The sequence below is a fragment of the Cucurbita maxima genome, unplaced genomic scaffold, assembly GCF_002738345.1.
Source record: "Cucurbita maxima cultivar Rimu unplaced genomic scaffold, Cmax_1.0 Cma_Scf00129, whole genome shotgun sequence".
Taxonomy (NCBI): Eukaryota; Viridiplantae; Streptophyta; class Magnoliopsida; order Cucurbitales; family Cucurbitaceae; genus Cucurbita; species Cucurbita maxima.
The window spans coordinates 103,571-118,891 of record NW_019272145.1 but is presented as its reverse complement, the minus strand read 5'-3'; the positions used below and the strand labels follow the sequence as shown (position 1 = coordinate 118,891).

General features: G+C 33.1%; 1 non-coding gene across 1 annotated transcript; it reads right to left on the bottom strand.

Moving 5' to 3' along the window:
- Positions 1-9,058: 9,058 nt before the first annotated feature.
- On the bottom strand, positions 9,059-9,131 carry TRNAF-GAA. The gene has a single exon. It is a non-coding gene; the product is annotated as a tRNA-Phe (tRNA).
- Positions 9,132-15,321: the final 6,190 nt, after the last annotated feature.

Sequence of the window (15,321 nt, the reverse complement as noted above, 5' to 3'; positions counted from 1 at the left end):
AATAACCCAATTGAATTTCGAATTTTAGATTCAGTTGCATCGTTTCATTCGTCTCCAAGTAAGGATTTTTTTCAAAATTTCAAATAAGAAAATGTTAGGAAGGTGTATATTGCCGACAACAAAACGTTGGAGATTGAAGGGAAGAGAGATGTCTACATATAAACTCTAACAGGAAATGAGTGGGTGAACATTATAGAATGTCAGAAATATTTCTGATCTCAAGAAGAATCTGATCTCTATTGGTCAGTTGGATAGCACAGGTTATGCAGCCGAGTTTAGAAAGTGTTTGGGAAAGATTGTGAAGGGTGTCATGGTGGTAGCATGACCTAAAATATGGAACCGTATACACCAACTAGAGTGTATAAACAAGGTTGTTGTTGCTAAGAGTGTTTCCAATTCAAGTAACAGCAACCACAACCAAGTTTTTAAACCCTACAGTAGTGTTAATAGACTTGCACATATGAGCATCAAAGAAATGAAGATGATGGGTGCAAATGAAGTTTTAGAAGGGCTAAAATCTATTGATATGGGTGTTTGTGAGAGCTGCGTTATGGAAAAATATAAACGAGTTAGCTTCACAAAATCTGCTAGAGAACCAAAGAAAGTGCGATTGGAAATGGTCCATATAGACGTTTGGGGACCATCTCCAGTTTCTTCATTTCTAGTACCACAATTTCATGGATTAGATGTCTCGCACTCTGCAACAAAAACTCTCTGTTTTCCTAAGGCTAGTAATATATCTCATGACCACTCNGATTAGTGAAACTAAGTTATTCTCATGCTTTCTTTACACCTATTTAAAGTAGTTTGAAAACTAGCACGTCAAATATTATAATTGACTAACTACAACTTTAATTTTGTCCTTTAAGGATGGTTTTGACCGAAGAGAAATAAAATCCTTAATTTAATACATGGTTGCAAAGATGAACATGAGAATGAGTTATTCTCATNTCACCATATCTAGACACTATAACGTCCAATGACATTTTATAACTACCACGAAAATCAAAACATACAATAAATTTATACAAGTTTTACAACATATCATATACTACAAAATAGGGTTAGACTGCTTACTTGGCCGCGAAGAGACGTGTCATTGAGCTGAGTCATAGAGATATATGACTCTTTATCCTAAGAAAAAAATNGCAAAGATGAACATGAGAATGAGTTATTCTCATATGGAAAGAGATTTAACAATAAGTTATATCTCATATCCTCTCTTAACCAATTATTTAGTTTTATTTAGTATGTTTCAGAAAGATACGTCCATCAACAGCAAAAAAAAAAATAAAATAAATAAATAAATAGAATAGATTAAATTAGCCAAAGGTAATGGCTAATATAATTTAAAAAAAAAAACATAAAGGAAGAATTGATTAAATTGGCTAATTACTAAAATAATTAAAAAAAATGTAACAAAAACACAGAAGGAAGATTAGGAACACAAGTAAAAAAAAAAAAAAACACAATATTCCCATGAAATCTAACACTAGAGCATCATAAAATATTAAGGATATTTAGTAATAAATTATAGTTTACCATATATATTATATTTGATATTTTATTATAAGGCAAATATTTCATAGGTATCTTTCCATTTATTGTTATTTCCATTTATTACTATTTCCATATTCTTGTAATTCATTTGATTATAAATAAGATAACTTTCACACCATTTAGGTGTGGTGGATTAATCAAACATTCACATGGTATCAGAGCCCTCTCGGTTTAACAACCCCGATCCTTTCTTTTCAATGGCTTTTGAATCCTCTAATCTTCTTCTCCACCACCCCTGCTGGTTTTGACGCCGCAGGGGCAGTCTTCATGGCTGCCGTAGTCGGAGCCGATTGATTACTCTGGCTCCACCCTATTGACCTCTAAATCACCTTTCGTCATACTCTGTACATATAACCTCACCTTTTCCAACCAAATCGGTTTTCCCTTTGGCCAATATAGTCTCTCTCATTTTCTTCCCAATCAACCTTCATCCTTCACATAAACCCTAACCTAAACCTATCAACCTTTTGCAGAGATTTACCTTCGGAATCTGGGTGCCGCACTGGCCTATTCGCCAACCAAGTTGCCGCCGCCCTTCCTGCCAAAATTGGCTTCTTTGCCCGATGAGGCGACTCTTCCGACTGCCCTTCTCGCCAAAATTGGCTCCTTCGCCCAATGTGGCGACTCTTCCGGCTTCAACATTGTCTTTGTCCCTTGCTCTAGGTTTCCCCTTCTACTTCTTGGGGTTAGAAATATTCTCACCAGAGCCAAGGCAGCATCGTCGCTAAGCGACAATCCCTCTTCACGGGTTAGACATATTCTCGCCGAAGCCAAGGCAGCATCGCCGCTGAGCGGCGATCCCTCTGCAATTTTTGATGGCCAAGAACCGGGTTGTTAGCATCTTCATGAAAAGTGTTTCTCAACCTCTTTGAATTTTTCAGATTCAAGCTTCACGTTCGTTTAAATCCGACGCTTAGCTTGCGGTGGGGTGTTAAGGATATTTAGTAATAAATTATAGTTTACCATATATATTATATTTGATATTTTATTATAAGGCAAATATCTAATATTTGTCTTATTATCATACGTATCTTTCTCTTTATTGTTATTTCTATTTATTACTATTTCCATATCCTTGTAATTTATTTGATTATAAATAAGACAACTTTCACACCATTTAGGTGTGGTGGATTAATCAAACATTCACAACATTGTCTTTGTCCCTTGCTCTAGGTTTCCCCTTCTACTTCTTGGGGTTAGAAATATTCTCACCAGAGCCAAGGCAGCATCGTCGCTAAGCGACAATCCCTCTTCATGGGTTAGACATATTCTCGCCGAAGCCAAGGCAGCATTGCCGCTGAGCGGCGATTCCTCTGCAATTTTCGATGGCCAAGAAAGTGTTTCTCTACGCCTCCTCTGAACCAGGTTGTTGACTTCTTCAAGAAAAGTGTTTCTCAACCTCTTTGAATTTTTCAGATTCAAGCTTCACGTTCGTTTAAATCCGACGCTTAGCTTGCGGTGGGGTATTAAGGATATTTAGTAATAAATTATAGTTTACCATATATATTATATTTGATATTTTATTATAAGGCAAATATTTCATAGGTATCTTTCCATTTATTGTTATTTCCATTTATTACTATTTCCATATTCTTGTAATTCATTTGATTATAAATAAGATAACTTTCACACCATTTAGGTGTGGTGGATTAATCAAACATTCACATAAAATTTAGAGAAATGATTGAAATAGTGAATGGGTCCTTGACGATAGTCGACCGCTATACTCTTGTTTAGGACGTAAGTGATGATTATCGGCAATATGAGTTGTGTCAATACCACACCGTTATCAAGAGAAAGTAAAGTAGAGTATAATAGATCAAGCGATCCATTTGTTGAGAGTACTGTAAGAGGCACACAAGTAAGAATGTTGGATATAACTACTCTTTCACATCAGAGGGATGAGTCTCATAGATCCAACTACAATATCAAAGAAACTTCGGGTGGTAGTGATTGCTTGCATTGATGTCTCCGTGGTATCCCAGAAACATGTAACATGATTTTTCTTGCTCAAATATAGCTTCTTAAAACTTCACTTTTGAGTAATCCAGGAAGGCTACTTAATTTGCAGCCTCTAGTGAAGATGATCACTCTGAGGTGGGTTTGTTAGTGAAGATGCAATTATATAATCACGGTTTTATATCAATCGTTCCATTTATATCTATAAATGAAATTTGTGGTGTATTTTTTAGAAATTCAACAATAATCATATGTTATTCGGTTACAATTCTAAAGAAATTCAACTTTCGACCTTTTGTGAATGCTCAAAGCTACTTGCAAAGTATTGTCGATTATGATCCATAATACTCACCGGCTCGAAATTGAGGTTTGTTAATGTTTGAAATTGTGACAAACCAGAAGACAAGATGCTTATTAATATTGTTTGTGATTGTTGTTGTGAATTCTTCATCTTTGAATACATATTTTGGTTGGTTCATGAATTTTTCCATCTTTTAAAAATATTATTTTTTTAGTTCGAGCCTAATTTCATAATAGGCGATTGAATCTCAATATTGCAATATTTTAAGTTACTTTTAAGATTAAAGGTCGATGAATAAACTAATTACTACAAGTTCTTTTTATGCATCTTATTTTGAACTAGCACATAAAGTAATTACTGAGTTTGACAAAATTGAAATAAAATCAAATAAAATCACTCAAACAAATCAATAAAATTGAAAAACAATTAGCCTTATGACACTTCCTTCAACTCCAAGGGGCGGTAAACCAAGGATTCCTTCGCCCAAGACCCATGATCCAACTCCCAACATGGAATTGATAAGCTATAGAATCATTCCAAGAACCTCAAAGGATGGGTTACAAACTCACATTATCAATCTCAACAACTGGACGTGTCACCGGCGTTAGAAGAACGACTGCATCAGAGCAAGTCCATGGGGATAGAAGATCCCGTTGAAGGATGATAGACCAACCGTAATCTTCAGCCCAACGAGCCAAGCTTTTGTAGAAGCAAGAACCCTTGTATTAAAGAAATTAACATCTTCTTATACAAAATTTGGATAAACCAAGAGATAAAGCTAGAATTAAATTATGAGATCCAAGAGTGAGAAGCAAGATTTGGAACCTTTTTCAAAATTGAGTCACTCCACAATCGAACTTGATCAAGGCTTGACTAAATAACTCAGATGCAATCTACCACAAGAATTGCATCAAACATAAAAACGACAAAGATATGTTCAGATTTCTATAAGGGGGAACGTCTCAACTTAAGAGATCAATTTCATTGATCACAAATATGCTTTTACATAATAATTTGTGGGTATTTAGTCTCCCCACAAAAAAAAAATAGTGCCCGTGATTTAATCTCGATCCCTTTAAATCTCCACAGAAGACCAAGTCAATTTGAGCATTACAAACTTTATGAAATTAATTATAAATAAAGTTTTCTAACCACTCATGAAATGATGCTTGCAACTTCATCCGCTACTTCAACCGTGCAAATATTTACTTATGAAATGACGGTTGAACCTAGCCTATCCAATTTTGTAGATGAAGTATGAATGCTTGTTGAATGTTCTTGGCCTTGGGTTGTGTAATAGGTCCAGTTGGAACACCGTGATTCTTCTCATCATCCCCCTCTTCAAGAGGATTCGTCCTCGAATCCGAAAAATCATCACCTACATCAAAAGAACTCAACTCAGTAACATTGAAAGTAGAATGTACACCATGATTTTTATCATCATCCCCCTCTTCAGGATTCGTCCTCGAATCAGAAAAATCATCACCTACATCAAAGTGACTCAACTTAGCAACATTGAAAGTATAATGTATTGACAATTCTATGGGAAGATCAATTTTATTGTTCCATGCAATCAAATGAGTCATTTTACTAAATGTCTTACGGAGCATTTATAGTCAAATAAAGAATTAGGAATCCACGCTATCTTTAGATCTACAGACTCACTCGCAATTGAATTGAGCTATCTATGGTTAACATTATAATCAAAGTTCATCAGTAAAATTATTTATGCAAATTCATTGAAACTTTAAAAAGAAATAATCTCTAAATTTAGATAAGATAGTAAGTTATACTAAGTGAATCAGGTGTGGTGAAGGTCGAACAAACACGTGACCTTCAAATCTTCAATATTACGCTCTCCCAACTAAGTTATCCCGGTTAACATTGAAAATGAAAATTTGGAAATTTTAAAAAGAAATAATCACTAAATTTAGATTATATACTAATTTTAAAAAGAAATAATCACTAATTTTAGATTGAATATTCGAGTTATGCAAGTTAGTCAACTTGAATTAGGTGCAGTGAACGGGATCAAACACGTGACTTTTAGATCTTCACTGGTGCTCTCCAAACTGAGCTATCCTGCTAACATTAAAAATAAAAATTCATCGGTAATTTTAGATTGAATATTCGAGTTATGCAACTTAGTCAACTTGAATCTCCCGCTAACATTAAAAATAAAAATTCATTAGTAAAAGTCAAGTAATTTTAAAAAGAAATAATCACTAATTTTAGAATGAATATTCAGGTTATGTAAGTTAGTCAACTTGAATCTACAGCTAAGGTTAAAAATAAAAATATTTTTTCACTACTTCATTGAGATTTTAAAAAATTGAATAGTCAGGAGTCGAGTTATGTGACTTGAATCAGGTGCGGTGAACGTGGATCGAACACGTGACCTTCAGATTTTTCAGTCTGACGCTCTCAAAACTGAGTTATCCTCACTAATATTTGAAAAAAAAAATCATAAGTAAAGGTATTTTCGCTAATTCATTATATTTTAAAAAGAAATAATCACTAAAAAAAAAAAATCATAAGTAAAGGTATTTTCGCTAATTCATTATATTTTAAAAAGAAATAATCACTAATTTTAGATTGAATAAAGTTATGCAACTTAATAGAGTTATGCAACATAAACCAAGTGCGGTGAACATGGATTAAACATGTAACCTTGAGATATTCATTCGCAACTGAGCTATCCCCGCAAACATTAAAAATCAAAATTCATGTGTAAGGGTATTTCCGCTAATTCATTATTCATTGAAATTTTAAAAATAAATAATAACTAATTTTTTATTGAATATTTAGCTTATGTAAATGGAAACTGGTGCGGTGAACGTGAAGATTAAACACGTGACCTTCAAATCTTTAGTTTGACACTCTCCCAACTGAGCTATCCCCGCTAAGATTAAAAATAAAAATTCATAAGTAAAGATATTTCCACTAATTCATTATATTTTAAGAAGAATTTATAATCAACTAAACTATAAGATATAATGAATGTCGATCAAACACAAGACCTTCCAATATTCAGTCTGATGCTCTCCCAACTAAGCCATTCCAGATAACATAAAAAAAATGAATAATCACATGTTTTAGATTGAATAGTCAAGTTGTGCAACTTAGTCAACTTATATCAGTTGGATAAAAAACGTGCTAGATCTTCCTTTAATTCATTGAGATTGAGATACCTTTAAATCTCCCAACTAAGCCATTCCAGATAACATAAAAAAAATGAATAATCACATGTTTTAGATTGAATAGTCAAGTTGTGCAACTTAGTCAACTTATGTCAGTTGGATAAAAAACGTGCTAGATCTTCCTCTAATTCATTGAGATTGAGATACCTTTAAATCTTCAATATGATGCTCTCCTCACTAATACTCTAATTCATTGAGTATGAGATTTTAAAAAGAAATAATCGCTAATGACACTCATTTTAGAGTCAAATTATGCAACTTAAACAAAGTGCGGTGAACATGGATCGAACACGTGACCTTTAGATCTTCAGTCTGTCGCTCTCCAACCTGAGCTATCCCCGCAATCATTAGAAATAAAAATTCATCAGTATAGGTATTTTAGCTGATTCATTGAGATTTTAAAAAGAAATAATGACTAATTTTCTATTGAATAGTCAAGTTATGCGCAATAGGTGTGGTTAACATGGAGATCGAACACGTGACCTTCAAATATTAAATTTGACTCTCTCCAAACTGAGCTATCCCTGCTAACATTAAAAATGAAAATTTTTAAGTAAAAGTATTTACGCTAATTAATTGAAATTTTAGAAAGAAATAATCACTAGTTTTAAATTGAATAGTCAAATTATGCAAGATTGAACACGAGACCTTTAGATCTTCAATCTAATGCTCTCTCAACTGAGCTATCCACACTAACATTAAAAATGAAAATTCATCAGTAAAGGTATTTTCGCTAATTCATTTTAATTTTAAATAGAAATAATCACTAATTTTTAATAAGATATTCAAGTTACCCAACTTGTATAAGGTGCGATGAACTAGAACACGTTAGGTATTTTCGATAATTCATTGAGATTTCAGAAAGGAATAATGACTAATTTTAGATTGAATAGCGGGTTATGCAACTAGAATCAGGTGCGGTGAACGTGGATAACAAACACGTGACCTTCAAATCTTCAGTCTGATCCTCTCCCAACAGAGCTATCCCCGCTAATATTAAAAATGAAAATTCATAAGTAAAGGTACTTCCGCTAATTCATTATATTTAAAAAAGAAATAATCACTAATTTTAGATTGAATAAGCAAGTTGTGTTTTTAGTTTGTATAGTCAGGTAATAAACTTGTATTAGGTGCGTTGAACGTGGATAAAACACGTGTGACCTTCAAATCTTCCGTCTAACAATCTCCCACCTAAGCTACTCTTGCTAACATTAAAAATGAATATTCATCAGTAAAGGTATTGGGTACGCTTCTGGAAATTCAACAAAAGGCAATAGTATTAGACCGAGATGCCAGATTTAAATCTCGTTTCTGAAAAATTCAACAAAAGGCATTGGGTAAGCAGTTACAGTACGACATTCCACCCATAAACAGATGGTCAAACAGAAATGCTCAAGCAAATATTGGAAGAAATGTTGAGGGCATATGTGATTGATTTAGCAGGAAGCTGGGATAAGTACCTACCCCTTATGAAATTCACTTATAATAATAGTTGCCAAGCAACCGTAAAAATGACCACATATGAGGTTCTCTACGGACGAAGATTTTGATCCCCTATCTTTTGGGAAGAAGGGGGGCAAACGAGAACTATTAAACCAGAGCTATGCAAATTACCAACGCCGCAGTCTAGAAGATTAAAGCTAGGATACAAACCGTACAAAGCCGAGAGAAAAGCTATGCAGATCTAAGGCGCAAGGACATGGAATTGTTGGTAGGGGATCATATATTCCTAAAGGTCGCACCCCATGAGAGGGGTGCTCAGGTAGGGTAAAGAGGGGAAGCTNCATTGAGATTGAGATTTTAAAAAGAAATAATCGCTAATGCAATGAACGTGGATCAAACACGTTACCTTTAAATCTTCAATATGACGCTCTCCTCACTAATATTAAAATTAAAAATTGAAAAAGTAAAGGTAAACTTATGCCTGGATAAAAAACGTGACAGATCTTCCTCTAATTCATTGAGATTGAGATTTTAAAAAGAAATAATCGTTAATGACACTAATTTTAGAGTCAAATTATGCACAACTTAAACAAAGTGCGGTGAACGTGGATCGAACACGTGACCTTCAGATCTTCAGTCTAACGCTCTCCCAACTAAGCTATCCCCGCAATCATTAGAAATAAAAATTCATCAGTATAGGTATTTTAGCTGATTCATTGAGATTTTAAAAAGAAATAATGACTAATTTTCTATTGAATAGTCAAGTTATGCGAAATAGGTGTGGTTAACATGGAGATCGAACACGTGACCTTCAAATATTAAATTTGACTCTATCCAAATGAGCTATCCCTGCTAACATTAAAAATAAAAATTTTTAAGTAAAAGTATTTACGCTAATTAATTGAAATTTTAGAAAGAAATAATCACTAATTTTAAATTGAATAGTCAAATTATGCAAGATTGAACACGAGGCCTTTAGATCTTCAATCTAATGCTCTCTCAACTGAGCTATCCACACTAACATTAAAAATGAAAATTCATCAGTAAAGGTATTTTCGCTAATTCATTTTAATTTTAAATAGAAATAATCACTAATTTTTAATAAGATATTCAAGTTATCCAACTTGTATAAGGTGCGGTGAACTAGAACATGTTAGGTATTTTCGATAACTCATTGAGATTTCAGAAAGGAATAATGACTAATTTTAGATTGAATAGTCGGGTTATGCAACTAGAATCAGGTGCAGTGAACGTGGATAACAAACACGTGACCTTCAAATCTTCAGTCTGATGCTCTCCCAACAGAGCTATCCCCGCTAATATTAAAAATGAGAATTTATAAGTAAAGGTACTTCCGCTAATTCATTATATTTAAAAAAGAAATAATCACTAATTTTAAATTGAATAAGCAAGTTGTGTTTTTAGTTTGTATAGTCAGGTAATAAACTTGTATTAGGTGCGTTGAACGTGGATAAAACACGTGTGACCTTCAAATCTTCCGTCTAACAATCTCCCAACTGAGCTACTCTTGCTAACATTAAAAATGAATATTCATCAGTAAAGGTATTGGGTACGCTTCTGGAAATTCAACAAAAGGCAATAGTATTAGACCGAGATGCCAGATTTAAATCTCGCTTCTTAAAAATTCAACAAAAGGCATTGGGAACGCAGGTATAGTACGACATTCCACCCATAAAAAGATGGTCAAACAGAAATGCTCAAGCAAATATTGGAAGAAATGTTGAGGGCATATGTGATCGATTTAGCAGGAAGCTGGGATAAGTACCTACCCATTATGAAATTCTCTTATAATAATAGTTGCCAAGCAACCATGAAAATGACCACATATGAGGTTCTCTACGGACAAAGATTTTGATCCCCTATCTTTTGGGAAGAAGGGGGGCAAACGAGAACTATTGGACCAGAGCTATGCAAATTACCAACGCCGCAGTCTAGAAGATTAAAGCTAGGATACAAACTGCACAAAGCCGAGAGAAAAGCTATGGAGATCTAAGGCGCAAGGACATGGAATTGTTGGTAGGGGATCATATATTCCTAAAGGTAGCACCCTATGAGAGGGGTGCTCAGGTAGGGTAAAGAGGGGAAGCTAAGACCTAGGTTTATCCATCCCTTTGAGATATTAGAAAGGATTGGATCTAGAATCGGGCAGTGCCCAAATTTGTCTGTAGTACGTAATATCTTTCATGTATCCATACTACGGAAGTATACCCTAGATCCTTCGCACGTACTGGCTCATGAAACTCTCTTCTTGAGAGATGACCTAACGTATAAAGAAGACACGATTCAAATAATAGATAAGAAAGTCAAAAGATTGAGAAACAAGGAAATCGCTCTTGTTAAGGTCCTATGGAAGAATCATAGAGTAGAAGAAGCCACTTGGGAAACAGAAGGAAAATAAGAACCTTGTACCCTGGCCTATTTTAGAATAAGCACTTTCGATGACCGAAAGTTTTCAAAGGAGAGGAGAATTTGCAACACTCAAGGTCTCCAATAAGAGACCGTGTATAATTCCTACTAAGTTTTATCTAGAAGCAAAGAACAAGTAGAATTAAACATTGAGAAGATGGTACTTTTTCTAATTTTTATAAACTTCCCGAATCATTAAATTTTTTATAGAATAATAATTACAAGGGGCTTAAAAAAGGAAGGCTCCAATCCGAGAAGACATTTCTGGAAGAAGATTCAAAAAAATCAAGAATGAAATTATAGAAATTCTAGATGTTTCAATGGTAGTGGAAAATCCGTCTATAAATTATGAATTAGGGTAGACTATTAGGGGCAAGAAGCAAGCTTAATCGAGTACCCAATCGAGAGATACAAGTTTTTTGTTTTGGGGTATCGTGTTCATGGGTTTACCTCGAATTCGAGAACTAGTCCACTGTTCATTTCCAAACTTGTTCCTGCACCATCTAAATAAGTTTACCCATAAGTTTGGCGAAGGAAAGAGGTCCTCAAAGTCCTAGTAGGTTTTCCCACGAATCAGTCCATGTTAGGTTACCCTCTAATGTTTTCCTAAGCTAAAACCTCAACTCTTAAAGCCTAACCCAAGACATTATGTATAAACCTAAGTTCATCAATAATCCATGTACCAAGTACATAGAACTATGTGAATAACGTGCTAAATAAGTTGCTAGGATCCATACCCATAAGTAACCATTATTTGCCCGTAAGTTCTTCTTTTGAGTCTCCTTCTTATTTTGTGTTTGTAACAAGTTTGTATATGTAACACCTCAAACACGAATCCTTTTGAAGAGGAGGAAGATGATAAGGACCACGGTGTTCCAAATGTTCCAACTATACCTATTACACGATCCAAGGCTAAGAAGATTCAACAAGCATTTATTCTTCATCTACAAAATTGGATAGGCTCGGTTCAACTATTATTTCATGTGTTACAAGCTTATTAGATTGAGGAAGGACCATTTGGAGCTTCAGAAGTGAATATTTACACGGTTGAAGGAGCAGATGAAGTTGCAAGCATCATTACATGAGTTGTTAGAAAACTTTATTTATTTTTAATTTCATAAAGTTTGTAATGGTAGAATTATCAAATTGACTTCATCTTTTGTGGAGATTCAAGGGGATCGAGATTAAATCCCTGCCACTAACTTCTTTTGTGGGGAGACTATAAATACCTACAAATTATTATGTAAAAATCAGATTTGTGATGAATGAAATTGATCTCTCAAGTTTAGAATTTTCCCTTCAAAATCTGAGCATCCTCTAGGCCATTTATAAGTTTCATGTCATTCTTGTAGAATTGCATGTTAGCCATATAGTAAGCTTTGATATTGTGTGGTTGAGTGAAATTCTCAACTTTCTACTTATTTTTGGAATTTCTTTTCTCCATATTCATTGTAATATATCTTGATACAAACAAGTTTATTTTTCTAGGGAATGTATTAAGCACATGAATTTATTAATTACGGTGAACTTTTGTATAAAACGAAGTAAATACAAATGGAGTAACATGAGATAGAAGTAAACATAGTAATAAAAAGAAACTACATCAACTTAAAAAAAGTTAATCCCATTTTACAATATAAATATTGTTCAGTTGTAGCCCAGAAGTAGTTTTGAAAACTAAAAAATAAAAATATTTTTCAAAAACATAGTTTGGAGGGAAATTTTGCTTAAAATTCAAATGTTTTTTTTTTTAATAAAAGGATAAAATACATAATTTTGAAAAAAACGAAATAATTATCAAACGAAATAATTATCTATCCTAAAGGAATGCATGGACTCTAGTGGCAATGCTGCTTCAACTGTGTGATAGATCATGTGAAGTTAACATGACAATAATAATAGGTTCTAAAGCACAAAAATATGTGGATAAATTTCATATATTGAGGTGCGGAAAACATATACACACGGGCAACTAAAAATGATAGATCCACTATAAGGGCATTTGGTTTAGTGGTATGATTTTTTTTTTTTTTTTACAAATTAGGTGGAATGAACAAACAAAAATAATGAGTTTAAAATTACCCAACAAATATCACTTTTCAAATGGAATGTAGACATAAGACTATTCCAAAAAAGAAAAGGATAAAAGAAAAATATTAAATACATTTTCAACTAATGCATTTGGTTGAGAGATATTATCGTCAATATAAGAAAAATATAGCATTAACGAATTTTCATGGACACGTGGATCCTTAGCATACTAAAATGACAGTTTTTATTGATATCAAACCAATAACAATTCATACGAGCTAAATCTTCCAATTGATAATTAGGCCAGAGAAAGAACTTGAATTTATTTTTATATCTATCAACATGTTTTGCTACTTTTATCTAAAACTTGATCACGAGTTTTTCTTATTTGCATTGTAAAATTATGTATTTTTATGGATATCATTTCTATTTCTAGAATTGAAACAAATTAGAATTTTGAACTCTCACGACTTCTGGGTGATAGGAAATTTTCCCGAAGCAAATCATAATGATTTTTGGTTCTCTTTTCATTCATTTTTTGATTTATTGCAATGGATTTACTAAAACTCTTTTTTGTAAGGATAGTCTTTTTCTTGATATCTTTGATTAATTTAGTACTTATTTTTATGAACTAATAAAATACCTATGGTTTGATATATAATAAATTGTCCATCATTTTGTACAACAGACGAACATGTTCAATAATAAATATTTATTTTTTAATAATTCATTATTAACTTGAAACTCCTTGGAACTATCGGAATCTCCAAATTCATTTCTCATCTTTCAATACAAGATACAGTAAATTTTATGAGATTTATCTGTTTAAGCTAGAGACAATATACATTGATATTATTCATGCCAATTAAGGAATTATCCCATCTCAATTGAAAAATAAAATATCTATTTAGGAAGAAATAAAGTTAGCTTCTGTGTTTTTCTTGTATTATTTTTTCTTTCTACTATATTTAAGCTAAATCATTCCAGAGTTTTTTTTGCTAGGCTAGTATTACAAGAGATTTTTTTTCTTTTCAATTATTTTATTTTTTTAATTTTTACTAATAATGGAATTTTCATTTTTATTCAAATTTCAAAGAAAGAATTTGATTGGTATGATCCATGGATTACTCAAAACCAAAGTTCTAGATTAATATAGAACAACTTAGTATTTCTTCCTTAGTTCTCATCCAATCAAAAAAAAATATTTTTTTTTATTGTTCAATGGGTTGAATTCTTAATTTATTGTGAGATAATTAAAATCTTCCTTATAAATTTTTTCAATGAGTTCAAAATTATTACCCTAGGTTTAGTATTTTGATTAGAGATTCTTCTTTCTTATTCTTAATCAAATTTTTGAGTGGGCTTGACTTAGTTGAATCATGATTTATGTTGTCTTTCATTTTCTTTTCGTTTGTATGAAAAAATATATCGATCAATTATGATTCTTTCCTTTTCTATTTATTGTTTTCTTTTCTTTTTCAATGTTGGTTTAAGCTCCTCCTATAAAGTCTGAAGTAGGAGCACAATACGGAATAAGAATCGAGAAAGGTCGATCCCCCAATTGAAGGCAATGAGCGTTTAGATTATAGGTCTCCTACTCTTAGATTTCTTCCAAATTCGAGAGCAATCCTCCACCATTTCTCTTCAAACTTAATCCTACAGTTTCTCAACAAGATTACCCAAAGGAATGCTTCCATAGAAGACAACGAAGAAAAATAACCTCGAGAGCGTGCTGAATTGAAGGAAATAAGTTTCGAAATTAAATTGGGGATAAGAGTCGAATTCCTCTCTACGATCTCTTTTCCTTTAAATTAAGGATTCCTCTAGCTTCGAAGGAAGAAGTTGAGTAAACTTGATGAAGGAATCGAGAGCTGAAACGTCGTAGAACAAACTACCCACGAGATCGAAAATCTGGCGTTTCGAGTGAGTTGCATACCGAGAACGATTTCTAGAAGTTAAGGTTCTACACTCAAAGACGTTCCTCCAAAACCAATTCCTTTAGCTTGAAGATAAGATATGGAAGAGGTTCAATGAAGAAATAGGGCCTTGAAACCCCTAGAATCGGCTACCCAATAAGAAATCCTTTGTTTTATCTCCAACGATAAATCAGATTTTGGATGAACTTTGGAAGCGAATATCTTAGGCTACGATCCACGAGAAGGTATGAAATAAATCCCTAGCCCTTTCTTGTAACATCCATCTTTGAGTTCGCCTATCAAAATAACCCAGAACCAATCAAATAGCCCGAGGTTTAAATAACGTTAAAATAACCCAGTATATGAGTTCGCCTATGAAATTTTAATACTGAGCATATTATAGCATGTTGAGGTTAGATATGAAATTTGGGGGTCATTGGATAAGGATAAGGAGGTAAACCAAGAAACGGTGTAAAATGACCAT